This window comes from Taudactylus pleione, unplaced genomic scaffold (genome assembly GCF_031769625.1).
Source record: "Taudactylus pleione unplaced genomic scaffold, aTauple2 ptg000085l, whole genome shotgun sequence".
NCBI classification, from domain to species: Eukaryota; Metazoa; Chordata; class Amphibia; order Anura; family Myobatrachidae; genus Taudactylus; species Taudactylus pleione.
Genome location: NW_028284487.1, coordinates 5,339,288 through 5,362,612, shown reverse-complemented (window position 1 = coordinate 5,362,612; position 23,325 = coordinate 5,339,288). Strand labels below are relative to the sequence as shown.

At 33.9% G+C, this 23,325-nt stretch overlaps 29 non-coding genes across 29 annotated transcripts; all 29 read right to left on the bottom strand.

Annotated features, from left to right (window-relative positions):
- Window positions 1-138: 138 nt before the first annotated feature.
- TRNAS-UGA (transfer RNA serine (anticodon UGA)) lies at window positions 139-220 on the bottom strand. The gene has a single exon. It is a non-coding gene; the product is annotated as a tRNA-Ser (tRNA).
- A 943-nt stretch (window positions 221-1,163) lies between these two features.
- Window positions 1,164-1,245, bottom strand: TRNAS-CGA (transfer RNA serine (anticodon CGA)). Its single transcript has one exon. It is a non-coding gene; the product is annotated as a tRNA-Ser (tRNA).
- Window positions 1,246-1,452: 207 nt separating this feature from the next.
- On the bottom strand, window positions 1,453-1,534 carry TRNAS-UGA (transfer RNA serine (anticodon UGA)). The gene has a single exon. It is a non-coding gene; the product is annotated as a tRNA-Ser (tRNA).
- A 943-nt stretch (window positions 1,535-2,477) lies between these two features.
- TRNAS-CGA (transfer RNA serine (anticodon CGA)) lies at window positions 2,478-2,559 on the bottom strand. The gene has a single exon. It is a non-coding gene; the product is annotated as a tRNA-Ser (tRNA).
- A 1,214-nt stretch (window positions 2,560-3,773) lies between these two features.
- TRNAL-CAA (transfer RNA leucine (anticodon CAA)) lies at window positions 3,774-3,855 on the bottom strand. The gene has a single exon. It is a non-coding gene; the product is annotated as a tRNA-Leu (tRNA).
- A 207-nt stretch (window positions 3,856-4,062) lies between these two features.
- On the bottom strand, window positions 4,063-4,144 carry TRNAS-UGA (transfer RNA serine (anticodon UGA)). Its single transcript has one exon. It is a non-coding gene; the product is annotated as a tRNA-Ser (tRNA).
- Window positions 4,145-5,092: 948 nt separating this feature from the next.
- TRNAS-CGA (transfer RNA serine (anticodon CGA)) lies at window positions 5,093-5,174 on the bottom strand. Its single transcript has one exon. It is a non-coding gene; the product is annotated as a tRNA-Ser (tRNA).
- Window positions 5,175-5,378: 204 nt separating this feature from the next.
- On the bottom strand, window positions 5,379-5,460 carry TRNAS-UGA (transfer RNA serine (anticodon UGA)). The gene has a single exon. It is a non-coding gene; the product is annotated as a tRNA-Ser (tRNA).
- A 943-nt stretch (window positions 5,461-6,403) lies between these two features.
- TRNAS-CGA (transfer RNA serine (anticodon CGA)) lies at window positions 6,404-6,485 on the bottom strand. The gene has a single exon. It is a non-coding gene; the product is annotated as a tRNA-Ser (tRNA).
- A 207-nt stretch (window positions 6,486-6,692) lies between these two features.
- Window positions 6,693-6,774, bottom strand: TRNAS-UGA (transfer RNA serine (anticodon UGA)). Its single transcript has one exon. It is a non-coding gene; the product is annotated as a tRNA-Ser (tRNA).
- Window positions 6,775-7,702: 928 nt separating this feature from the next.
- TRNAS-CGA (transfer RNA serine (anticodon CGA)) lies at window positions 7,703-7,784 on the bottom strand. Its single transcript has one exon. It is a non-coding gene; the product is annotated as a tRNA-Ser (tRNA).
- Window positions 7,785-7,988: 204 nt separating this feature from the next.
- TRNAS-UGA (transfer RNA serine (anticodon UGA)) lies at window positions 7,989-8,070 on the bottom strand. The gene has a single exon. It is a non-coding gene; the product is annotated as a tRNA-Ser (tRNA).
- Window positions 8,071-9,018: 948 nt separating this feature from the next.
- On the bottom strand, window positions 9,019-9,100 carry TRNAS-CGA (transfer RNA serine (anticodon CGA)). Its single transcript has one exon. It is a non-coding gene; the product is annotated as a tRNA-Ser (tRNA).
- Window positions 9,101-10,328: 1,228 nt separating this feature from the next.
- Window positions 10,329-10,410, bottom strand: TRNAS-CGA (transfer RNA serine (anticodon CGA)). Its single transcript has one exon. It is a non-coding gene; the product is annotated as a tRNA-Ser (tRNA).
- A 207-nt stretch (window positions 10,411-10,617) lies between these two features.
- TRNAS-UGA (transfer RNA serine (anticodon UGA)) lies at window positions 10,618-10,699 on the bottom strand. Its single transcript has one exon. It is a non-coding gene; the product is annotated as a tRNA-Ser (tRNA).
- Window positions 10,700-11,622: 923 nt separating this feature from the next.
- On the bottom strand, window positions 11,623-11,704 carry TRNAS-UGA (transfer RNA serine (anticodon UGA)). The gene has a single exon. It is a non-coding gene; the product is annotated as a tRNA-Ser (tRNA).
- Window positions 11,705-11,911: 207 nt separating this feature from the next.
- Window positions 11,912-11,989, bottom strand: TRNAS-UGA (transfer RNA serine (anticodon UGA)). The gene has a single exon. It is a non-coding gene; the product is annotated as a tRNA-Ser (tRNA).
- Window positions 11,990-12,941: 952 nt separating this feature from the next.
- On the bottom strand, window positions 12,942-13,023 carry TRNAS-CGA (transfer RNA serine (anticodon CGA)). The gene has a single exon. It is a non-coding gene; the product is annotated as a tRNA-Ser (tRNA).
- A 1,229-nt stretch (window positions 13,024-14,252) lies between these two features.
- TRNAS-CGA (transfer RNA serine (anticodon CGA)) lies at window positions 14,253-14,334 on the bottom strand. Its single transcript has one exon. It is a non-coding gene; the product is annotated as a tRNA-Ser (tRNA).
- Window positions 14,335-14,541: 207 nt separating this feature from the next.
- TRNAS-UGA (transfer RNA serine (anticodon UGA)) lies at window positions 14,542-14,624 on the bottom strand. The gene has a single exon. It is a non-coding gene; the product is annotated as a tRNA-Ser (tRNA).
- A 943-nt stretch (window positions 14,625-15,567) lies between these two features.
- TRNAS-CGA (transfer RNA serine (anticodon CGA)) lies at window positions 15,568-15,649 on the bottom strand. Its single transcript has one exon. It is a non-coding gene; the product is annotated as a tRNA-Ser (tRNA).
- A 204-nt stretch (window positions 15,650-15,853) lies between these two features.
- On the bottom strand, window positions 15,854-15,936 carry TRNAS-UGA (transfer RNA serine (anticodon UGA)). Its single transcript has one exon. It is a non-coding gene; the product is annotated as a tRNA-Ser (tRNA).
- Window positions 15,937-16,879: 943 nt separating this feature from the next.
- On the bottom strand, window positions 16,880-16,961 carry TRNAS-CGA (transfer RNA serine (anticodon CGA)). The gene has a single exon. It is a non-coding gene; the product is annotated as a tRNA-Ser (tRNA).
- Window positions 16,962-17,168: 207 nt separating this feature from the next.
- Window positions 17,169-17,251, bottom strand: TRNAS-UGA (transfer RNA serine (anticodon UGA)). Its single transcript has one exon. It is a non-coding gene; the product is annotated as a tRNA-Ser (tRNA).
- A 943-nt stretch (window positions 17,252-18,194) lies between these two features.
- TRNAS-CGA (transfer RNA serine (anticodon CGA)) lies at window positions 18,195-18,276 on the bottom strand. The gene has a single exon. It is a non-coding gene; the product is annotated as a tRNA-Ser (tRNA).
- A 1,218-nt stretch (window positions 18,277-19,494) lies between these two features.
- On the bottom strand, window positions 19,495-19,576 carry TRNAL-CAA (transfer RNA leucine (anticodon CAA)). The gene has a single exon. It is a non-coding gene; the product is annotated as a tRNA-Leu (tRNA).
- Window positions 19,577-20,799: 1,223 nt separating this feature from the next.
- On the bottom strand, window positions 20,800-20,881 carry TRNAS-CGA (transfer RNA serine (anticodon CGA)). The gene has a single exon. It is a non-coding gene; the product is annotated as a tRNA-Ser (tRNA).
- Window positions 20,882-22,110: 1,229 nt separating this feature from the next.
- Window positions 22,111-22,192, bottom strand: TRNAS-CGA (transfer RNA serine (anticodon CGA)). Its single transcript has one exon. It is a non-coding gene; the product is annotated as a tRNA-Ser (tRNA).
- Window positions 22,193-22,399: 207 nt separating this feature from the next.
- Window positions 22,400-22,482, bottom strand: TRNAS-UGA (transfer RNA serine (anticodon UGA)). Its single transcript has one exon. It is a non-coding gene; the product is annotated as a tRNA-Ser (tRNA).
- Window positions 22,483-23,325: the final 843 nt, after the last annotated feature.

Sequence of the window (23,325 nt, the reverse complement as noted above, 5' to 3'; positions counted from 1 at the left end):
TAAAAGCTGTTGCAATTTCTATTTGGTAGCTGCTATATTAATAGACAAACTATGGGAAATATAATAGCTAGTATAGTCTCCTAGAAAATAAAGGAGTCAAGGAAGTATGTCTGTTTTTGGCGTGCTCGAAAAGCAAGGTGTAGCTGGTAGGATTTGAACCTGTGCGGGGAAACCCCAAAGGATTTCAAGTCCATCGCCTTAACCACTCGGCCACAACTACTTCTATACCACTACCAGACATTACCTGGAGTACAAAATAATTTATTATCATTCTGTTTATTTCATTGGTCCCATGCTTATTTAATGTAGAATTAGCACACCTGCCACTGCACAATCATAAATTTGTTTATTAACATGCATTTTCTCTCATCATTAATTTCATCTCTGCAGATCTCTCAAGATCAAATTTTGCATTCTTTAGTGGCAGTATGGATATTGTGAAAGGCACATCATAGGATTCTGCAAATGTATATGTGAAATAATTAGTTCATAACATCAAGGCTGCAAACTAGGATTAAATCAGGATTAGGATACAATGGTGAGAATGATGGTTTCCAAAAAATATTGATTTTAATTTTTCAATTACTGTTTATGTTTTAAAAAGAAACAGGTCATGTCAGTGTTATAGAGATATATTTAAGATTAACTTTAAGATGGGAAAGATTTCCTGAGCTTGGTGGCAATTGTTGATTATGATGAAGATGATAATATGTTCTGGAATTAACAAATAAACTTTGTTATGTATCTTAAAAAGTGGCCGATGGAAATAATTGCAATACATTCACTGTAATTCCACAGATAGCACTTCAGTTTTGTGATATTTGAAAGTATCTGATATGCACATTTCTTCCTAGTGCTGCTGATTTGTTAATTAAAAGTTTAGTTTTTATTAACAAAACTAATTTTAACTCAGATCTACACATAAATAACCATTACATCATGAAACAGTAAAAAAAAATTGGAGATGGTTTAATGACATGTTCCTAAAATGCAGGAAGAGCCTCACTGTCTGAGATCACGTGCTTCAAAAAGCAGTCCATGGTGAAATAGGATGCAGGTGAAGGTGATTTAGGATGAGACAGTTACATTGTTCAACATAACATATTTTGCTTTTCTACATCTTAAATGCATATTGTGTTTTTAAATAAGTTTGAAAAGCAGAACGTAGCTGGCAGGATTTGAACCTGCGCGGGGAAACCCCAATGTATTTCGAGTCCATCGCCTTAACCACTCGGCCACAACTACCTGCACGTTGATTTTGTGATGAGCTTCTGTGGAAAAATAATTGCTTTCCATTTCATGATTGTCATTTAAAACCTGTTGCAATTTCTATTTGGTAGCTGCTATATTAATAGACAAACTATGGGAAATATAATAGCTAGTATAGTTTCCTAGAAAATAAATGAGTCAAGGAAGTATGATCTCTGTTTTTGACATGCTCGAAAAGCAAGACGTAGCTGGCAGGATTTGAACCTGCGCGGGGAAACCCCAAAAGATTTCAAGTCCATTGCCTTAACCACTCAGCCACAACTACTTCTATATCGCTACCCGACATTACCTGGAGTACAAAATTATTTATTATCGTTCTGTTTATTTCATTGGTCCCATGCTTATTTAATGTAGAATTAGCACACCTGCCACTGCACAATCATAAATTTGTTTATTAACATGCATTTACTCTCATCATTCATTTCATCTCTGCAGATCTCTCAAGATCAAATTTTGAATTCTTTAGTGGCAGTATGGATATTGTGAAAGGCACATCAAAGGATTCTGCAAATGTATATGTGAAATAATTAGTTCATAACATCAAGGCTGCAAACTAGGATTAAATCAGGATTAGGATACAATGGTGAGTATGATGGTTTCCAAAAAATATTGATTTAAATTTTTCAATTACTGTTTATGTTTTAAAAAGAAACAGCTCATGTCAGTGTTATAGAGATATATTTAAGATTAACTTTAAGATGGGAAAGATTTCCTGAGCTTGGTGGCAATTGTTGATTATGATGAAGATGATAATATGTTCTGGAATGAACAAATAAACTTTGTTATGTATCTTACAAAGTGGCTGATGGAAATAATTGCAATACATTCACTGTAATTCCACAGATAGCACTACAGTTTTGTGATATTTGAAAGTATCTGATATGCACATTTCTTCCTAGTGCTGCTGATTTGTTAATTAAAAGTTTAGTTGTTATTAACAAAACAAATTTTAACTCAGATCTACACATAAATAACCATTACATCATAAAACAGTAAAAACAAATTGGAGATGGTTTGATGACATGTTCCTAAAATGCAGGAAGAGCCTCACTGTCTGAGATCACGTGCTTCAAAACGCAGTCCATTGTGAAATAGGATGCAAGTGAAGGTGATTTAGGATGAGACAGTTACATTGTTTAACATAACATATTTTGCTTTTCTACATCTTAAATGCATATTGTGTTTTTAAATAAGTTTGAAAAGCAAAATGTAGCTGACAGGAATTGAACCTGCGCGGGGAAACCCCAATGTATTTCGAGTCCATCGCCTTAACCACTCGGCCACAACTACCTGCACGTTGATTTTGTGATGAGCTTCTGTGGAAAAATAATTGCTTTCCATTTCATGATTGTCATTTAAAACCTGTTGCAATTTCTATTTGGTAGCTGCTATATTAATAGACAATCTATGGGAGATATAATAGCTAGTATAGTTTCCTAGAAAATAAATGAGTCAAGGAAGTATCGTCTCTGTTTTTGACATGCTCGAAAAGCAAGACATATCCATTGGGAAACCCCAATGGATTTCAAGTCCATCGCCTTAACCACTCGGCCGCAACTACTTCTATACCACTACCAGACATTACCTGGAGTACAAAATTATTTATTATCGTTCTGTTTATTTCATTGGTCCCATGCTTATTTAATGTAGAATTAGCACACCTGCCACTGCACAATCATAAATTTGTTTATTAACATGCATTTTCTCACATCATTCATTTCATCTCTGCAGATCTCTCAAGATCAAATTTTGCATTCTTTAGTGGCAGTATGGATATTGTGAAAGGCACATCATAGGATTCTGCAAATGTATATGTGAAATAATTAGTTCATAACATCAAGGCTGCAAACTAGGATTAAATCAGGATTAGGATACAATGGTGAGTATGATGCTTTCCAAAAAATATTGATTTAAATTTTTCAATTACTGTTTATGTTTTAAAAAGAAACAGCTCATGTCAGTGTTATAGAGATATATTTAAGATTAACTTTAAGATGGTAAAGATTTCCTGAGCTTGGTGGCAATTGTTGATTATGATGAAGATGATAATATGTTCTGGAATGAACAAATAAACTTTGTTATGTATCTTAAAAAGTGGCCGATGGAAATAATTGCAATACATTCACTGTAATTCCACAGATAGCACTACAGTTTTGTGATATTTGAAAGTATCTGATATGCACATTTCTACCTAGTGCTGCTGATTTGTTAATTAAAAGTTTAGTTGTTATTAACAAAACTAATTTTAACTCAGATCTACACATAAATAACCATTACATCATAAAACAGTAAAAACAAATTGGAGATGGTTTGATGACATGTTCCTAAAATGCAGGAAGAGCCTCACTGTCTGAGATCACGTGCTTCAAAACGCAGTCCATTGTGAAATAGGATGCAAGTGAAGGTGATTTAGGATGAGACAGTTACATTGTTTAACATAACATATTTTGCTTTTCTACATCTTAAATGCATATTGTGTTTTTAAATAAGTTTGAAAAGCAAAATGTAGCTGGCAGGATTTGAACTTGCGCGGGGAAACCCCAATGGATTTTGAGTCCATCGCCTTAACCACTCGGCCACAACTACCTGCACGTTGATTTTGTGATGAGCTTCTGTGGAAAAATAATTGCTTTCCATTTCATGATTGTCATTTAAAACCTGTTGCAATTTCTATTTGGTAGCTGCTATATTAATAGACAAACTATGGGAAATACGATAGCTAGTATAGTTTCCTAGAAAATAAATGAGTCAAGGAAGTATCATCTCTGTTGTTGACATGCTCGAAAAGCAAGACATACCTGGCAGGATTTGAACCTGCGCGGGGAAACCCCAATGGATTTCAAGTCCATCGCCTTAACCACTCGGCCACAACTACTTCTATACCACTACCAGACATTACCTGGAGTACAAAATAATTTATTATCGTTCTGTTTATTTCATTGGTCCCATGCTTATTTAATGTAGAATTAGCACACCTGCCATTGCACAATCATAAATTTGTTTATTAACATGCATTTTCTCTCATCATTCATTTCATCTCTGCAGATCTCTCAAGATCAAATTTTGCATTCTTTAGTGGCAGTATGGATATTGTGAAAGGCACATCATAGGATTCTGCAAATGTATATGTGAAATAATTAGTTCATAACATCAAGGCTGCAAACTAGGATTAAATCAGGATTAGGATACAATGATGAGAATGATGGTTTCCAAAAAATATTGATTTAAATTTTTCAATTACTGTTTATGTTTTAAAAAGAAACAGCTCATGTCAGTGTTATAGAGATATATTTAAGATTAACTTTAAGATGGGAAAGATTTCCTGAGCTTGGTGGCAATTGTTGATTATGATGAAGATGATAATATGTTCTGGAATGAACAAATAAACTTTGTTATGTATCTTAAAAAGTGGCCGATGGAAATAATTGCAATACATTCACTGTAATTCCACAGATAGCACTACAGTTTTGTGATATTTGAAAGTATCTGATATGCACATTTCTACCTAGTGCTGCTGATTTGTTAATTAAAAGTTTAGTTGTTATTAACAAAACTAATTTTAACTCAGATCTACACATAAATAACCATTACATCATGAAACAGTAAAAAAAAATTGGAGATGGTTTAATGACATGTTCCTAAAATGCAGGAAGAGCCTCACTGTCAGAGATCACGTGCTTCAAAAAGCAGTCCATTGTGAAATAGGATGCAGGTGAAGGTGATTTAGGATGAGACAGTTACATTGTTCAACATAACATATTTTGCTTTTCTACATCTTAAATGCATATTGTGTTTTTAAATAAGTTTGAAAAGCATAACGGAACGTAGCTGGCAGGATTTGAACCTGAGCAGGGAAACCCCAATGGATTTCGAGTCCATCGCCTTAACCACTCGGCCACAACTACCTGCACGTTGATTTTGTGATGAGCTTCTGTGGAAAAATAATTGCTTTCCATTTCATGATTGTCATTTAAAACCTGTTGCAATTTCTATTTGGTAGCTGCTATATTAATAGACAAACTATGGGAAATATAATAGCTAGTATAGTCTCCTAGAAAATAAAGGAGTCAAGGAAGTATGTCTGTTTTTGGCGTGCTCAAAAAGCAAGATGTAGCTGGTAGGATTTGAACCTGTGCGGGGAAACCCCAATGGATTTCAAGACAATCGCCTTAACCACTCGGCCACAACTACTTCTATACCACTACCAGACATTACCTGGAGTACAAAATAATTTATTATCATTCTGTTTATTTCATTGGTCCCATGCTTATTTAATGTAGAATTAGCACACCTGCCACTGCACAATCATAAATTTGTTTATTAACATGCATTTTCTCTCATCATTCATTTCATCTCTGCAGATCTCTCAAGATCAAATTTTGCATTCTTTAGTGGCAGTATGGATATTGTGAAAGGCACATCATAGGATTCTGCAAATGTATATGTGAAATAATTAGTTCATAACATCAAGGCGGCAAACTAGGATTAAATCAGGATTAGGATACAATGGTGAGAATGATGGTTTCCAAAAAATATTGATTTAAATTTTTCAATTACTGTTTATGTTTTAAAAAGAAACAGCTCATGTCAGTGTTATAGAGATATATTTAAGATTAACTTTAAGATGGGAAAGATTTCCTGAGCTTGGTGGCAATTGTTGATTATGATGAAGATGATAATATGTTCTGGAATGAACAAATAAACTTTGTTATGTATCTTAAAAAGTGGCCGATGGAAATAATTGCAATACATTCACTGTAATTCCACAGATAGCACTACAGTTTTGTGATATTTGAAAGTATCTGATATGCACATTTCTTCCTAGTGCTGCTGATTTGTTAATTAAAAGTTTAGTTTTTATTAACAAAACTAATTTTAAATCAGATCTACACATAAATAACCATTACATCATGAAACAGTAAAAAAAAATTGGAGATGGTTTAATGACATGTTCCTAAAATGCAGGAAGAGCTTCACTGTCTTAGATCACGTGCTTCAAAAAGCAGTCCATTGTGAAATAGGATGCAGGTGAAGGTGATTTAGGATGAGACAGTTACATTGTTCAACATAACATATTTTGCTTTTCTACATCTTAAATGCATATTGTGTTTTTAAATAAGTTTGAAAAGCAAAACGTAGCTGGCAGGATTTGAACCTGCGCGGGGAAACCCCAATGTATTTCGAGTCCATCGCCTTAACCACTCGGCCACAACTACCTGCACGTTGATTTTGTGATGAGCTTCTGTGGAAAAATAATTGCTTTCCATTTCATGATTGTCATTTAAAACCTGTTGCAATTTCTATTTGGTAGCTGCTATATTAATAGACAAACTATGGGAAATATAATAGCTAGTATAGTTTCCTAGAAAATAAAGGAGTCAAGGAAGTATGATCTCTGTTTTTGACATGCTCGAAAAGCAAGACTTAGCTGGTAGGATTTGAACCTGCGCGGGGAAACCCCAATGGATTTCAAATCCATCGCCTTAACCACTCGGCCACAACTACTGCTATACCACTACCAGACATTACCTGGAATACAAAATAATTTATTATCGTTCTGCTAAATTAATGTAGAATTAGCACACCTGCCACTGAACAATCATAAATTTGTTTATTAACATGCATTTTCTCTCATCATTCATTTCATCTCTGCAGATCTCTCAAGATCAAATTTTGCATTCTTTAGTGGCAGTATGGATATTGTGAAAGGCACATCATAGGATTCTGCAAATGTATATGTGAAATAATTAGTTCATAACATCAAGGCTGCAAACTAGGAATAAATCAGGATTAGGATACAATGGTGAGTATGATGGTTTCCAAAAAATATTGATTTAAATTTTTCAATTACTGTTTATGTTTTAAAAAGAAACAGCTCATGTCAGTGTTATAGAGATATATTTAAGATTAACTTTAAGATGGGAAAGATTTCCTGAGCTTGGTGGCAATTGTTGATTATGATGAAGATGATAATATGTTCTGGAATGTACAAATAAACTTTGTTATGTATCTTAAAAAGTGGCCGATGGAAATAATTGCAATACATTCACTGTAATTCCACAGATAGCACTACAGTTTTGTGATATTTGAAAGTATCTGATATGCACATTTCTTCCTAGTGCTGCTGATTTGTTAATTAAAAGTTTAGTTGTTATTAACAAAACTAATTTTAACTCAGATCTACACATAAATAACCATTACATCATGAAACAGTAAAAAAAAATTGGAGATGGTTTAATGACATGTTCCTAAAATGCAGTAAGAGCCTCACTGTCAGAGATCACGTGCTTCAAAAAGCAGTCCATTGTGAAATAGGATGCAGGTGAAGGTGATTTAGGATGAGACAGTTACATTGTTCAACATAACATATTTTGCTTTTCTACATCTTAAATGCATATTGTGTTTTTAAATAAGTTTGAAAAGCATAACGTAACGTAGCTGGCAGGATTTGAACCTGCGCAGGGAAACCCCAATGGATTTCGAGTCCATCGCCTTAACCACTCGGCCACAACTACCTGCACATTGATTTTGTGATGAGCTTCTGTGGAAAAATAATTGCTTTCCATTTCATGATTGTCATTTAAAACCTGTTGCAATTTCTATTTGGTAGCTGCTATATTAATAGACAAACTATGGGAAATATAATAGCTAGTATAGTCTCCTAGAAAATAAAGGAGTCAAGGAAGTATGTCTGCTTTTGGCGTGCTCAAAAAGCAAGATGTAGCTGGTAGGATTTGAACCTGTGCGGGGAAACCCCAATGGATTTCAAGACAATCGCCTTAACCACTCGGCCACAACTACTTCTATACCACTACCAGACATTACCTGGAGTACAAAATAATTTATTATCATTCTGTTTATTTCATTGGTCCCATGCTTATTTAATGTAGAATTAGCACACCTGCCACTGCACAATCATAAATTTGTTTATTAACATGCATTTTCTCTCATCATTCATTTCATCTCTGCAGATCTCTCAAGATCAAATTTTGCATTCTTTAGTGGCAGTATGGATATTGTGAAAGGCACATCATAGGATTCTGCAAATGTATATGTGAAATAATTAGTTCATAACATCAAGGCGGCAAACTAGGATTAAATCAGGATTAGGATACAATGGTGAGAATGATGGTTTCCAAAAATTATTGATTTAAATTTTTCAATTACTGTTTAAGTTTTAAAAAGAAACAGCTCATGTCAGTGTTATAGAGATATATTTAAGATTAACTTTAAGATGGGAAAGATTTCCTGAGCTTGGTGGCAATTGTTGATTATGATGAAGATGATAATATGTTCTGGAATGAACAAATAAACTTTGTTATGTATCTTAAAAAGTGGCCGATGGAAATAATTGCAATACATTCACTGTAATTCCACAGATAGCACTACAGTTTTGTGATATTTGAAAGTATCTGATATGCACATTTCTTCCTAGTGCTGCTGATTTGTTAATTAAAAGTTTAGTTGTTATTAACAAAACTAATTTTAACTCAGATCTACACATAAATAACCATTACATCATGAAACAGTAAAAAAAAATTGGAGATGGTTTAATGACATGTTCCTAAAATGCAGGAAGAGCCTCACTGTCAGAGATCACGTGCTTCAAAAAGCAGTCCATTGTGAAATAGGATGCAGGTGAAGGTGATTTAGGATGAGACAGTTACATTGTTCAACATAACATATTTTGCTTTTCTACATCTTAAATGCATATTGTGTTTTTAAATAAGTTTGAAAAGCATAACGTAACGTATCTGGCAGGATTTGAACCTGCGCAGGGAAACCCCAATGGATTTCGAGGCCATCGCCTTAACCACTCGGCCACAACTACCTGCACGTTGATTTTGTGATGAGCTTCTGTGGAAAAATAATTGCTTTCCATTTCATGATTGTCATTTAAAACCTGTTGCAATTTCTATTTGGTAGCTGCTATATTAATAGACAAACTATGGGAAATATAATAGCTAGTATAGTCTCCTAGAAAAAAAAGGAGTCAAGGAAGTATGTCTGTTTTTGGCGTGCTCAAAAAGCAAGATGTAGCTGGTAGGATTTGAACCTGTGCGGTGAAACCCCAATGGATTTCAAGACAATCGCCTTAACCACTCGGCCACAACTACTTCTATACCACTACCAGACATTACCTGGAGTACAAAATAATTTATTATCATTCTGTTTATTTCATTGGTCCCATGCTTATTTAATGTAGAATTAGCACACCTGCCACTGCACAATCATAAATTTGTTTATTAACATGCATTTTCTCTCATCATTCATTTCATCTCTGCAGATCTCTCAAGATCAAATTTTGCATTCTTTAGTGGCAGTATGGATATTGTGAAAGGCACATCATAGGATTCTGCAAATGTATATGTGAAATAATTAGTTCATAACATCAAGGCGGCAAACTAGGATTAAATCAAGATTAGGATACAATGGTGAGAATGATGGTTTCCAAAAAATATTGATTTCAATTTTTCAATTACTGTTTATGTTTTAAAAAGAAACAGCTCATGTCAGTGTTATAGAGATATATTTAAGATTAACTTTAAGATGGGAAAGATTTCCTGAGCTTGGTGGCAATTGTTGATTATGATGAAGATGATAATATGTTCTGGAATGAACAAATAAACTTTGTTATGTATCTTAAAAAGTGGCCGATGGAAATAATTGCAATACATTCACTGTAATTCCACAGATAGCACTACAGTTTTGTGATATTTGAAAGTATCTGATATGCACATTTCTTCCTAGTGCTGCTGATTTGTTAATTAAAAGTTTAGTTTTTATTAACAAAACTAATTTTAACTCAGATCTACACATAAATAACCATTACATCATGAAACAGTAAAAAAAATTGGAGATGGTTTAATGACATGTTCCTAAAATGCAGGAAGAGCTTCACTGTCTTAGATCGCGTGCTTCAAAAAGCAGTCCATTGTGAAATAGGATGCAGGTGATGGTGATTTAGGATGAGACAGTTACATTGTTCAACATAACATATTTTGCTTTTCTACATCTTAAATGCATATTGTGTTTTTAAATAAGTTTGAAAAGCAAAACGTAGCTGGCAGGATTTGAACCTGCGCGGGGAAACCCCAATGTATTTCGAGTCCATCGCCTTAACCACTCGGCCACAACTACCTGCACGTTGATTTTGTGATGAGCTTCTGTGGAAAAATAATTGCTTTCCATTTCATGATTGTCATTTAAAACCTGTTGCAATTTCTATTTGGTAGCTGCTATATTAATAGACAAACTATGGGAAATATAATAGGTAGTATAGTTTCCTAGAAAATAAAGGAGTCAAGGAAGTATGATCTCTGTTTTTGACATGCTTGAAAAGCAAGACTTAGCTGGTAGGATTTGAACCTGCGCGGGGAAACCCCAATGGATTTCAAATCCATCGCCTTAACCACTCGGCCACAACTACTGCTATACCACTACCAGACATTACCTGGAATACAAAATAATTTATTATCGTTCTGCTAAATTAATGTAGAATTAGCACACCTGCCACTGCACAATCATAAATTTGTTTATTAACATGCATTTTCTCTCATCATTCATTTCATCTCTGCATATCTCTCAAGATCAAATTTTGCATTCTTTAGTGGCAGTATGGATATTGTGAAAGGCACATCATAGGATTCTGCAAATGTATATGTGAAATAATTAGTTCATAACATCAAGGCGGCAAACTAGGATTAAATCAGGATTAGGATACAATGGTGAGTATGATGGTTTCCAAAAAATATTGATTTCAATTTTTCAATTACTGTTTAAGTTTTAAAAAGAAACAGCTCATGTCAGTGTTATAGAGATATATTTAAGATTAACTTTAAGATGGGAAAGATTTCCTGAGCTTGGTGGCAATTGTTGATTATGATGAAGATGATAATATGTTCTGGAATGAACAAATAAACTTTGTTATGTATCTTAAAAAGTGGCCGATGGAAATAATTGCAATACATTCACTGTAATTCCACAGATAGCACTACAGTTTTGTGATATTTGAAAGTATCTGATATGCACATTTCTTCCTAGTGCTGCTGATTTGTTAATTAAAAGTTTAGTTTTTATTAACAAAACTAATTTTAACTCAGATCTACACATAAATAACCATTACATCATGAAACAGTAAAAAAAAATTGGAGATGGTTTAATGACATGTTCCTAAAATGCAGGAAGAGCCTCACTGTCTTAGATCACGTGCTTCAAAAAGCAGTCCATTGTGAAATAGGATGCAGGTGAAGGTGATTTAGGATGAGACAGTTACATTGTTCAACATAACATATTTTGCTTTTCTACATCTTAAATGCATATTGTGTTTTTAAATAAGTTTGAAAAGCAAAACGTAGCTGGCAGGATTTGAACCTGCGCGGGGAAACCCCAATGTATTTCAAGTCCATCGCCTTAACCACTCGGCCACAACTACCTGCACGTTGATTTTGTGATGAGCTTCTGTGGAAAAATAATTGCTTTCCATTTCATGATTGTCATTTAAAACCAGTTGCAATTTCTATTTGGTAGCTGCTATATTAATAGACAAACTATGGGAAATATAATAGCTAGTATAGTTTCCTAGAAAATAAAGGAGTCAAGGAAGTATGATCTCTGTTTTTGACATGCTCGAAAAGCAAGACTTAGCTGGCAGGATTTGAACCTGCACGGGGAAACCCCAATGGATTTCAAGTCCATCGCCTTAACCACTCGGCCACAATTACTTCTATACCACTACCAGACATTACCTGGAATACAAAATAATTTATTATCGTTCTGCTTATTTCTTAGGTCCCATGCTTATTTAATGTAGAATTAGCACACCTGCCACTGCACAATCATAAATTTGTTTATTAACATGCATTTTCTCTCATCATTCATTTCATCTCTGCAGATCTCTCAAGATCAAATTTTGCATTCTTTAGTGGCAGTATGGATATTGTGAAAGGCACATCATAGGATTCTGCAAATGTATATGTGAAATAATTAGTTCATAACATCAAGGCTGCAAACTAGGAATAAATCAGGATTAGGATACAATGGTGAGTATGATGGTTTCCAAAAAATATTGATTTCAATTTTTCAATTACTGTTTATGTTTTAAAAAGAAACAGCTCATGTCAGTGTTATAGAGATATATTTAAGATTAACTTTAAGATGGGAAAGATTTCCTGAGCTTGGTGGCAATTGTTGATTATGATGAAGATGATAATATGTTCTGGAATGAACAAATAAACTTTGTTATGTATCTTAAAAAGTGGCCGATGGAAATAATTGCAATACATTCACTGTAATTCCACAGATAGCACTACAGTTTTGTGATATTTGAAAGTATCTGATATGCACATTTCTACCTAGTGCTGCTGATTTGTTAATTAAAAGTTTAGTTGTTATTAACAAAACTAATTTTAACTCAGATCTACACATAAATAACCATTACATCATGAAACAGTAAAAAAAAATTGGAGATGGTTTAATGACATGTTCCTAAAATGCAGGAAGAACCTCACTGTCAGAGATCACGTGCTTCAAAAAGCAGTCCATTGTGAAATAGGATGCAGGTGAAGGTGATTTAGGATGAGACAGTTACATTGTTCAACATAACATATTTTGCTTTTCTACATGTTAAATGCATATTGTGTTTTTAAATAAGTTTGAAAAGCATAACGTAACATAGCTGGCAGGATTTGAACCTGCGCGGGGAAACCCCAATGGATTTCGAGTCCATCGCCTTAACCACTCGGCCACAACTACCTGCACGTTGATTTTGTGATGAGCTTCTGTGGAAAAATAATTGCTTTCCATTTCATGATTGTCATTTAAAACCTGTTGCAATTTCTATTTGGTAGCTGCTATATTAATAGACAAACTATGGGAAATATAATAGCTAGTATAGTCTCCTAGAAAATAAAGGATTCAAGGAAGTATGTCTGTTTTTGGCGTGCTCGAAAAGCAAGATGTAGCTGGTAGGATTTGAACCTGTGCGGGGAAACCCCAATGGATTTCAAGTGCTTCGCCTTAACCACTCGGCCACAACTACTTCTATACCACTACCAGACATTACCTGGAGTACAAAATAATTTATTATCGTTCTGTTTATTTCATTGGTCCCATGCTTATTTAATGTAGAATTAGCACACCTGCCACTGCACAATCATAAATTTGTTTATTAACATGCATTTTCTCTCATCATTCATTTCATCTCTGCAGATCTCTCAAGATCAAATTTTGCATTCTTTACTGGCCGTATGGATATTGTGAAAGGCACATCATAGGATTCTGCAAATGTATATGTGAAATAATTAGTTCATAACATCAAGGCTGCAAACTAGGATTAAATCAGGATTAGGATACAATGGTGAGAATGATGGTTTCCAAAAAATATTGATTTAAATTTTTCAATTACTGTTTATGTTTTAAAAAGAAACAGCTCATGTCAGTGTTATAGAGATATATTTAAGATTAACTTTAAGATGGGAAAGATTTCCTGAGCTTGGTGGCAATTGTTGATTATGATGAAGATGATAATATGTTCTGGAATGAACAAATAAACTTTGTTATGTATCTTAAAAAGTGGCCGATGGAAATAATTGCAATACATTCACTGTAATTCCACAGATAGCACTACAGTTTAATGATATTTGAAAGTATCTGATATGCACATTTTTTCCTAGTGCTGCTGATTTGTTAATTAAAAGTTTAGTTTTTATTAACAAAACTAATTTTAACTCAGATCTACACATAAATAACCATTACATCATGAAACAGTAAAAAAAAATTGGAGATGGTTTAATGACATGTTCCTAAAATGCAGGAAGAGCCTCACTGTCTTAGATCACGTGCTTCAAAAAGCAGTCCATTGTGAAATAGGATGCAGGTGAAGGTGATTTAGGATGAGACAGTTACATTGTTCAACATAACATATTTTGCTTTTCTACATCTTAAATGCATATTGTGTTTTTAAATAAGTTTGAAAAGCAAAATGTAGCTGGCAGGATTTGAACCTGCGCGGGGAAACCCCAATGTATTTCGAGTCCATCGCCTTAACCACTCGGCCACAACTACCTGCACGTTGATTTTGTGATGAGCTTCTGTGGAAAAATAATTGCTTTCCATTTCATGATTGTCATTTAAAACCTGTTGCAATTTCTATTTGGTAGCTGCTATATTAATAGACAAACTATGGGAAATATAATAGCTAGTATAGTTTCCTAGAAAATAAAGGAGTCAAGGAAGTATGATCTCTGTTTTTGACATGCTCGAAAAGCAAGACTTAGCTGGCAGGATTTGAACCTGCGCGGGGAAAACCCCAATGGATTTCAAGTCCATCGCCTTAACCACTCGGCCACAACTACTTCTATACCACTACCAGACATTACCTGGAATACAAAATAATTTATTATCGTTCTGCTTATTTCATTGGTCCCATGCTTATTTAATGTAGAATTAGCACACCTGCCACTGCACAATCATAAATTTGTTTATTAACATGCATTTTCTCTCATCATTCATTTCATCTCTGCAGATCTCTCAAGATCAAATTTTGCATTCTTTAGTGGCAGTATGGATATTGTGAAAGGCACATCATAGGATTCTGCAAATGTATATGTGAAATAATTAGTTCATAACATCAAGGCTGCAAACTAGGATTAAATCAGGATTAGGATACAATGGTGAGAATGATGGTTTCCAAAAAATATTGATTTAAATTTTTCAATTACTGTTTATGTTTTAAAAAGAAACAGCTCAAGTCAGTGTTATAGAGATATATTTAAGATTAACTTTAAGATGGGAAAGATTTCCTGAGCTTGGTGGCAATTGTTGATTATGATGAAGATGATAATATGTTCTGGAATGAACAAATAAACTTTGTTATGTATCTTAAAAAGTGGCCGATGGAAATAATTGCAATACATTCACTGTAATTCCACAGATAGCACTACAGTTTTGTGATATTTGAAAGTATCTGATATGCACATTTCTTCCTAGTGCTGCTGATTTGTTATTTAAAAGTTTAGTTTTTATTAACAAAACTAATTTTAACTCAGATCTACACATAAATAACCATTACATCATGAAACAGTAAAAAAAAATTGGAGATGGTTTAATGACATGTTCCTAAAATGCAGGAAGAGCCTCACTGTCTTAGATCACGTGCTTCAAAAAGCAGTCCATTGTGAAATAGGATGCAGGTGAAGGTGATTTAGGATGAGACAGTTACATTGTTCAACATAACATATTTTGCTTTTCTACATCTTAAATGCATATTGTGTTTTTAAATAAGTTTGAAAAGCAAAACGCAGCTGGCAGGATTTGAACCTGCACGGGGAAACCCCAATGTATTTCGAGTCCATCGCCTTAACCACTCGGCCACAACTACCTGCACGTTGATTTTGTGATGAGCTTCTGTGGAAAAATAATTGCTTTCCATTTCATGATTGTCATTTAAAACCTGTTGCAATTTCTATTTGGTAGCTGCTATATTAATAGACAAACTATGGGAAATATAATAGCTAGTATAGTCTCCTAGAAAATAAAGGAGTCAAGGAAGTATGTCTGTTTTTGGCGTGCTCGAAAAGCAAGATGTAGCTGGTAGGATTTGAACCTGTGCGGGGAAAACCCCAATGGATTTCAAGTCCATCGCCTTAACCACTCGGCCACAACTACTTCTATACCACTACCAGACATTACCTGGAGTACAAAATAATTTATTATCGTTCTGTTTATTTCATTGGTCCCATGCTTATTTAATGTAGAATTAGCACACCTGCCACTGCACAATCATAAATTTGTTTATTAACATGCATTTTCTCTCATCATTCATTTCATCTCTGCAGATCTCTCAAGATCAAATTTTGCATTCTTTAGTGGCAGTATGGATATTGTGAAAGGCACATCATAGGATTCTGCAAATGTATATGTGAAATAATTAGTTCATAACATCAAGGCTGCAAACTAGGATTAAATCAGGATTAGGATACAATGGTGAGAATGATGGTTTCCAAAAAATATTGATTTAAATTTTTCAATTACTGTTTATGTTTTAAAAAGAAACAGCTCATGTCAGTGTTATAGAGATATATTTAAGATTAACTTTAAGATGGGAAAGATTTCCTGAGCTTGGTGGCAATTGTTGATTATGATGAAGATGATAATATGTTCTGGAATGAACAAATAAACTTTGTTATGTATCTTAAAAAGTGGCCGATGGAAATAATTGCAATACATTCACTGTAATTCCACAGATAGCACTACAGTTTAATGATATTTGAAAGTATCTGATATGCACATTTTTTCCTAGTGCTGCTGATTTGTTAATTAAAAGTTTAGTTTTTATTAACAAAACTAATTTTAACTCAGATCTACACATAAATAACCATTACATCATGAAACAGTAAAAAAAAATTGGAGATGGTTTAATGACATGTTCCTAAAATGCAGGAAGAGCCTCACTGTCTTAGATCACGTGCTTCAAAAAGCAGTCCATTGTGAAATAGGATGCAGGTGAAGGTGATTTAGGATGAGACAGTTACATTGTTCAACATAACATATTTTGCTTTTCTACATCTTAAATGCATATTGTGTTTTTAAATAAGTTTGAAAAGCAAAATGTAGCTGGTAGGATTTGAACCTGCGCGGGGAAACCCCAATGTATTTCGAGTCCATCGCCTTAACCACTCGGCCACAACTACCTGCACGTTGATTTTGTGATGAGCTTCTGTGGAAAAATAATTGCTTTCCATTTCATGATTGTCATTTAAAACCTGTTGCAATTTCTATTTGGTAGCTGCTATATTAATAGACAAACTATGGGAAATATAATAGCTAGTATAGTTTCCTAGAAAATAAAGGAGTCAAGGAAGTATGATCTCTGTTTTTGACATGCTCGAAAAGCAAGACTTAGCTGGCAGGATTTGAACCTGCACGGGGAAAACCCCAATGGATTTCAAGTCCATCGCCTTAACCACTCGGCCACAACTACTTCTATACCACTACCAGACATTACCTGGAATACAAAATAATTTATTATCGTTCTGCTTATTTCATTGGTCCCATGCTTATTTAATGTAGAATTAGCACACCTGCCACTGCACAATCATAAATTTGTTTATTAACATGCATTTTCTCTCATCATTCATTTCATCTCTGCAGATCTCTCAAGATCAAATTTTGCATTCTTTAGTGGCAGTATGGATATTGTGAAAGGCACATCATAGGATTCTGCAAATGTATATGTGAAATAATTAGTTCATAACATCAAGGCTGCAAACTAGGATTAAATCAGGATTAGGATACAATGGTGAGAATGATGGTTTCCAAAAAATATTGATTAAAATTTTTCAATTACTGTTTATGTTTTAAAAAGAAACAGCTCAAGTCAGTGTTATAGAGATATATTTAAGATTAACTTTAAGATGGGAAAGATTTCCTGAGCTTGGTGGCAATTGTTGATTATGATGAAGATGATAATATGTTCTGGAATGAACAAATAAACTTTGTTATGTATCTTAAAAAGTGGCCGATGGAAATAATTGCAATACATTCACTGTAATTCCACAGATAGCACTACAGTTTTGTGATATTTGAAAGTATCTGATATGCACATTTCTTCCTAGTGCTGCTGATTTGTTAATTAAAAGTTTAGTTTTTATTAACAAAACTAATTTTAACTCAGATCTACACATAAATAACCATTACATCATGAAACAGTAAAAAAAAATTGGAGATGGTTTAATGACATGTTCCTAAAATGCAGGAAGAGCCTCACTGTCTTAGATCACGTGCTTCAAAAAGCAGTCCATTGTGAAATAGGATGCAGGTGAAGGTGATTTAGGATGAGACAGTTACATTGTTCAACATAACATATTTTGCTTTTCTACATCTTAAATGCATATTGTGTTTTTAAATAAGTTTGAAAAGCAAAACACAGCTGGCAGGATTTGAACCTGCACGGGGAAACCCCAATGTATTTCGAGTCCATCGCCTTAACCACTCGGCCACAACTACCTGCACGTTGATTTTGTGATGAGCTTCTGTGGAAAAATAATTGCTTTCCATTTCATGATTGTCATTTAAAACCTGTTGCAATTTCTATTTGGTAGCTGCTATATTAATAGACAAACTATGGGAAATATAATAGCTAGTATAGTTTCCTAGAAAATAAAGGAGTCAAGGAAGTATGATCTCTGTTTTTGACACGCTCGAAAAGCAAGACTTAGCTGGCAGGATTTGAACCCCAATGGATTTCAAGTCCCCCGCCTTAACCACTCGGCCACAACTACTTCTATACCACTACCAGACATTACCTGGAATACAAAATAATTTATTATCGTTCTGCTTATTTCATTGGTCCCATGCTTATTTAATGTAGAATTAGCACACCTGCCACTGCACAATCATAAATTTGTTTATTAACATGCATTTTCTCTCATCATTCATTTCATCTCTGCAGATCTCTCAAGATCAAATTTTGCATTCTTTAGTGGCAGTATGGATATTGTGAAAGGCACATCATAGGATTCTGCAAATGTATATGTGAAATAATTAGTTCATAACATCAAGGCTGCAAACTAGGATTAAATCAGGATTAGGATACAATGGTGAGAATGATGGTTTCCAAAAAATATTGATTACAATTTTTCAATTACTGTTTATGTTTTAAAAAGAAACAGCTCAAGTCAGTGTTATAGAGATATATTTAAGATTAACTTTAAGATGGGAAAGATTTCCTGAGCTTGGTGGCAATTGTTGATTATGATGAAGATGATAATATGTTCTGGAATGAACAAATAAACTTTGTTATGTATCTTAAAAAGTGGCCGATGGAAATAATTGCAATACATTCACTGTAATTCCACAGATAGCACTACAGTTTTGTGATATTTGAAAGTATCTGATATGCACATTTCTTCCTAGTGCTGCTGATTTGTTAATTAAAAGTTTAGTTTTTATTAACAAAACTAATTTTAACTCAGATCTACACATAAATAACCATTACATCATGAAACAGTAAAAAAAAATTGGAGATGGTTTAATGACATGTTCCTAAAATGCAGGAAGAGTCTCACTGTCTTAGATCACGTGCTTCAAAAAGCAGTCCATTGTGAAATAGGATGCAGGTGAAGGTGATTTAGGATGAGACAGTTACATTGTTCAACATAACATATTTTGCTTTTCTACATCTTAAATGCATATTGTGTTTTTAAATAAGTTTGAAAAGCAAAACGCAGCTGGCAGGATTTGAACCTGCACGGGGAAACCCCAATGTATTTTGAGTCCATCGCCTTAACCACTCGGCCACAACTACCTGCACGTTGATTTTGTGATGAGCTTCTGTGGAAAAATAATTGCTTTCCATTTCATGATTGTCATTTAAAACCTGTTGCAATTTCTATTTGGTAGCTGCTATATTAATAGACAAACTATGGGAAATATAATAGCTAGTATAGTTTCCTAGAAAATAAAGGAGTCAAGGAAGTATGATCTCTGTTTTTGACACGCTCGAAAAGCAAGACTTAGCTGGCAGGATTTGAACCCCAATGGATTTCAAGTCCCCCGCCTTAACCACTCGGCCACAACTACTTCTATACCACTACCAGACATTACCTGGAGTACAAAATAATTTATTATCGTTCTGTTTATTTCATTGGTCCCATGCTTATTTAATGTAGAATTAGCACACCTGCCACTGCACAATCATAAATTTGTTTATTAACATGCATTTTCTCTCATCATTCATTTCATCTCTGCAGATCTCTCAAGATCAAATTTTGCATTCTTTAGTGGCAGTATGGATATTGTGAAAGGCACATCATAGGATTCTGCAAATGTATATGTGAAATAATTAGTTCATAACATCAAGGCTGCAAACTAGGATTAAATCAGGATTAGGATACAATGGTGAGAATGATGGTTTCCAAAAAATATTGATTTAAATTTTTCAATTACTGTTTATGTTTTAAAAAGAAACAGCTCAAGTCAGTGTTATAGAGATATATTTAAGATTAACTTTAAGATGGGAAAGATTTCCTGAGCTTGGTGGCAATTGTTGATTATGATGAAGATGATAATATGTTCTGGAATGAACAAATAAACTTTGTTATGTATCTTAAAAAGTGGCCGATGGAAATAATTGCAATACATTCACTGTAATTCCACAGATAGCACTACAGTTTTGTGATATTTGAAAGTATCTGATATGCACATTTCTTCCTAGTGCTGCTGATTTGTTATTTAAAAGTTTAGTTTTTATTAACAAAACTAATTTTAACTCAGATCTACACATAAATAACCATTACATCATGAAACAGTAAAAAAAAATTGGAGATGGTTTAATGACATGTTCCTAAAATGCAGGAAGAGCCTCACTGTCTTAGATCACGTGCTTCAAAAAGCAGTCCATTGTGAAATAGGATGCAGGTGAAGGTGATTTAGGATGAGACAGTTACATTGTTCAACATAACATATTTTGCTTTTCTACATGTTAAATGCATATTGTGTTTTTAAATAAGTTTGAAAAGCATAACGTAACATAGCTGGCAGGATTTGAACCTGCGCGGGGAAACCCCAATGGATTTCGAGTCCATCGCCTTAACCACTCGGCCACAACTACCTGCACGTTGATTTTGTGATGAGCTTCTGTGGAAAAATAATTGCTTTCCATTTCATGATTGTCATTTAAAACCTGTTGCAATTTCTATTTGGTAGCTGCTATATTAATAGACAAACTATGGGAAATATAATAGCTAGTATAGTCTCCTAGAAAATAAAGGATTCAAGGAAGTATGTCTGTTTTTGGCGTGCTCGAAAAGCAAGATGTAGCTGGTAGGATTTGAACCTGTGCGGGGAAACCCCAATGGATTTCAAGTGCTTCGCCTTAACCACTCGGCCACAACTACTTCTATACCACTACCAGACATTACCTGGAGTACAAAATAATTTATTATCGTTCTGTTTATTTCATTGGTCCCATGCTTATTTAATGTAGAATTAGCACACCTGCCACTGCACAATCATAAATTTGTTTATTAACATGCATTTTCTCTCATCATTCATTTCATCTCTGCAGATCTCTCAAGATCAAATTTTGCATTCTTTACTGGCCGTATGGATATTGTGAAAGGCACATCATAGGATTCTGCAAATGTATATGTGAAATAATTAGTTCATAACATCAAGGCTGCAAACTAGGATTAAATCAGGATTAGGATACAATGGTGAGAATGATGGTTTCCAAAAAATATTGATTTAAATTTTTCAATTACTGTTTATGTTTTAAAAAGAAACAGCTCATGTCAGTGTTATAGAGATATATTTAAGATTAACTTTAAGATGGGAAAGATTTCCTGAGCTTGGTGGCAATTGTTGATTATGATGAAGATGATAATATGTTCTGGAATGAACAAATAAACTTTGTTATGTATCTTAAAAAGTGGCCGATGGAAATAATTGCAATACATTCACTGTAATTCCACAGATAGCACTACAGTTTAATGATATTTGAAAGTATCTGATATGCACATTTTTTCCTAGTGCTGCTGATTTGTTAATTAAAAGTTTAGTTTTTATTAACAAAACTAATTTTAACTCAGATCTACACATAAATAACCATTACATCATGAAACAGTAAAAAAAAATTGGAGATGGTTTAATGACATGTTCCTAAAATGCAGGAAGAGCCTCACTGTCTTAGATCACGTGCTTCAAAAAGCAGTCCATTGTGAAATAGGATGCAGGTGAAGGTGATTTAGGATGAGACAGTTACATTGTTCAACATAACATATTTTGCTTTTCTACATCTTAAATGCATATTGTGTTTTTAAATAAGTTTGAAAAGCAAAATGTAGCTGGCAGGATTTGAACCTGCGCGGGGAAACCCCAATGTATTTCGAGTCCATCGCCTTAACCACTCGGCCACAACTACCTGCACGTTGATTTTGTGATGAGCTTCTGTGGAAAAATAATTGCTTTCCATTTCATGATTGTCATTTAAAACCTGTTGCAATTTCTATTTGGTAGCTGCTATATTAATAGACAAACTATGGGAAATATAATAGCTAGTATAGTTTCCTAGAAAATAAAGGAGTCAAGGAAGTATGATCTCTGTTTTTGACATGCTCGAAAAGCAAGACTTAGCTGGCAGGATTTGAACCTGCGCGGGGAAAACCCCAATGGATTTCAAGTCCATCGCCTTAACCACTCGGCCACAACTACTTCTATACCACTACCAGACATTACCTGGAATACAAAATAATTTATTATCGTTCTGCTTATTTCATTGGTCCCATGCTTATTTAATGTAGAATTAGCACACCTGCCACTGCACAATCATAAATTTGTTTATTAACATGCATTTTCTCTCATCATTCATTTCATCTCTGCAGATCTCTCAAGATCAAATTTTGCATTCTTTAGTGGCAGTATGGATATTGTGAAAGGCACATCATAGGATTCTGCAAATGTATATGTGAAATAATTAGTTCATAACATCAAGGCTGCAAACTAGGATTAAATCAGGATTAGGATACAATGGTGAGAATGATGGTTTCCAAAAAATATTGATTTAAATTTTTCAATTACTGTTTATGTTTTAAAAAGAAACAGCTCAAGTCAGTGTTATAGAGATATATTTAAGATTAACTTTAAGATGGGAAAGATTTCCTGAGCTTGGTGGCAATTGTTGATTATGATGAAGATGATAATATGTTCTGGAATGAACAAATAAACTTTGTTATGTATCTTAAAAAGTGGCCGATGGAAATAATTGCAATACATTCACTGTAATTCCACAGATAGCACTACAGTTTTGTGATATTTGAAAGTATCTGATATGCACATTTCTTCCTAGTGCTGCTGATTTGTTATTTAAAAGTTTAGTTTTTATTAACAAAACTAATTTTAACTCAGATCTACACATAAATAACCATTACATCATGAAACAGTAAAAAAAAATTGGAGATGGTTTAATGACATGTTCCTAAAATGCAGGAAGAGCCTCACTGTCTTAGATCACGTGCTTCAAAAAGCAGTCCATTGTGAAATAGGATGCAGGTGAAG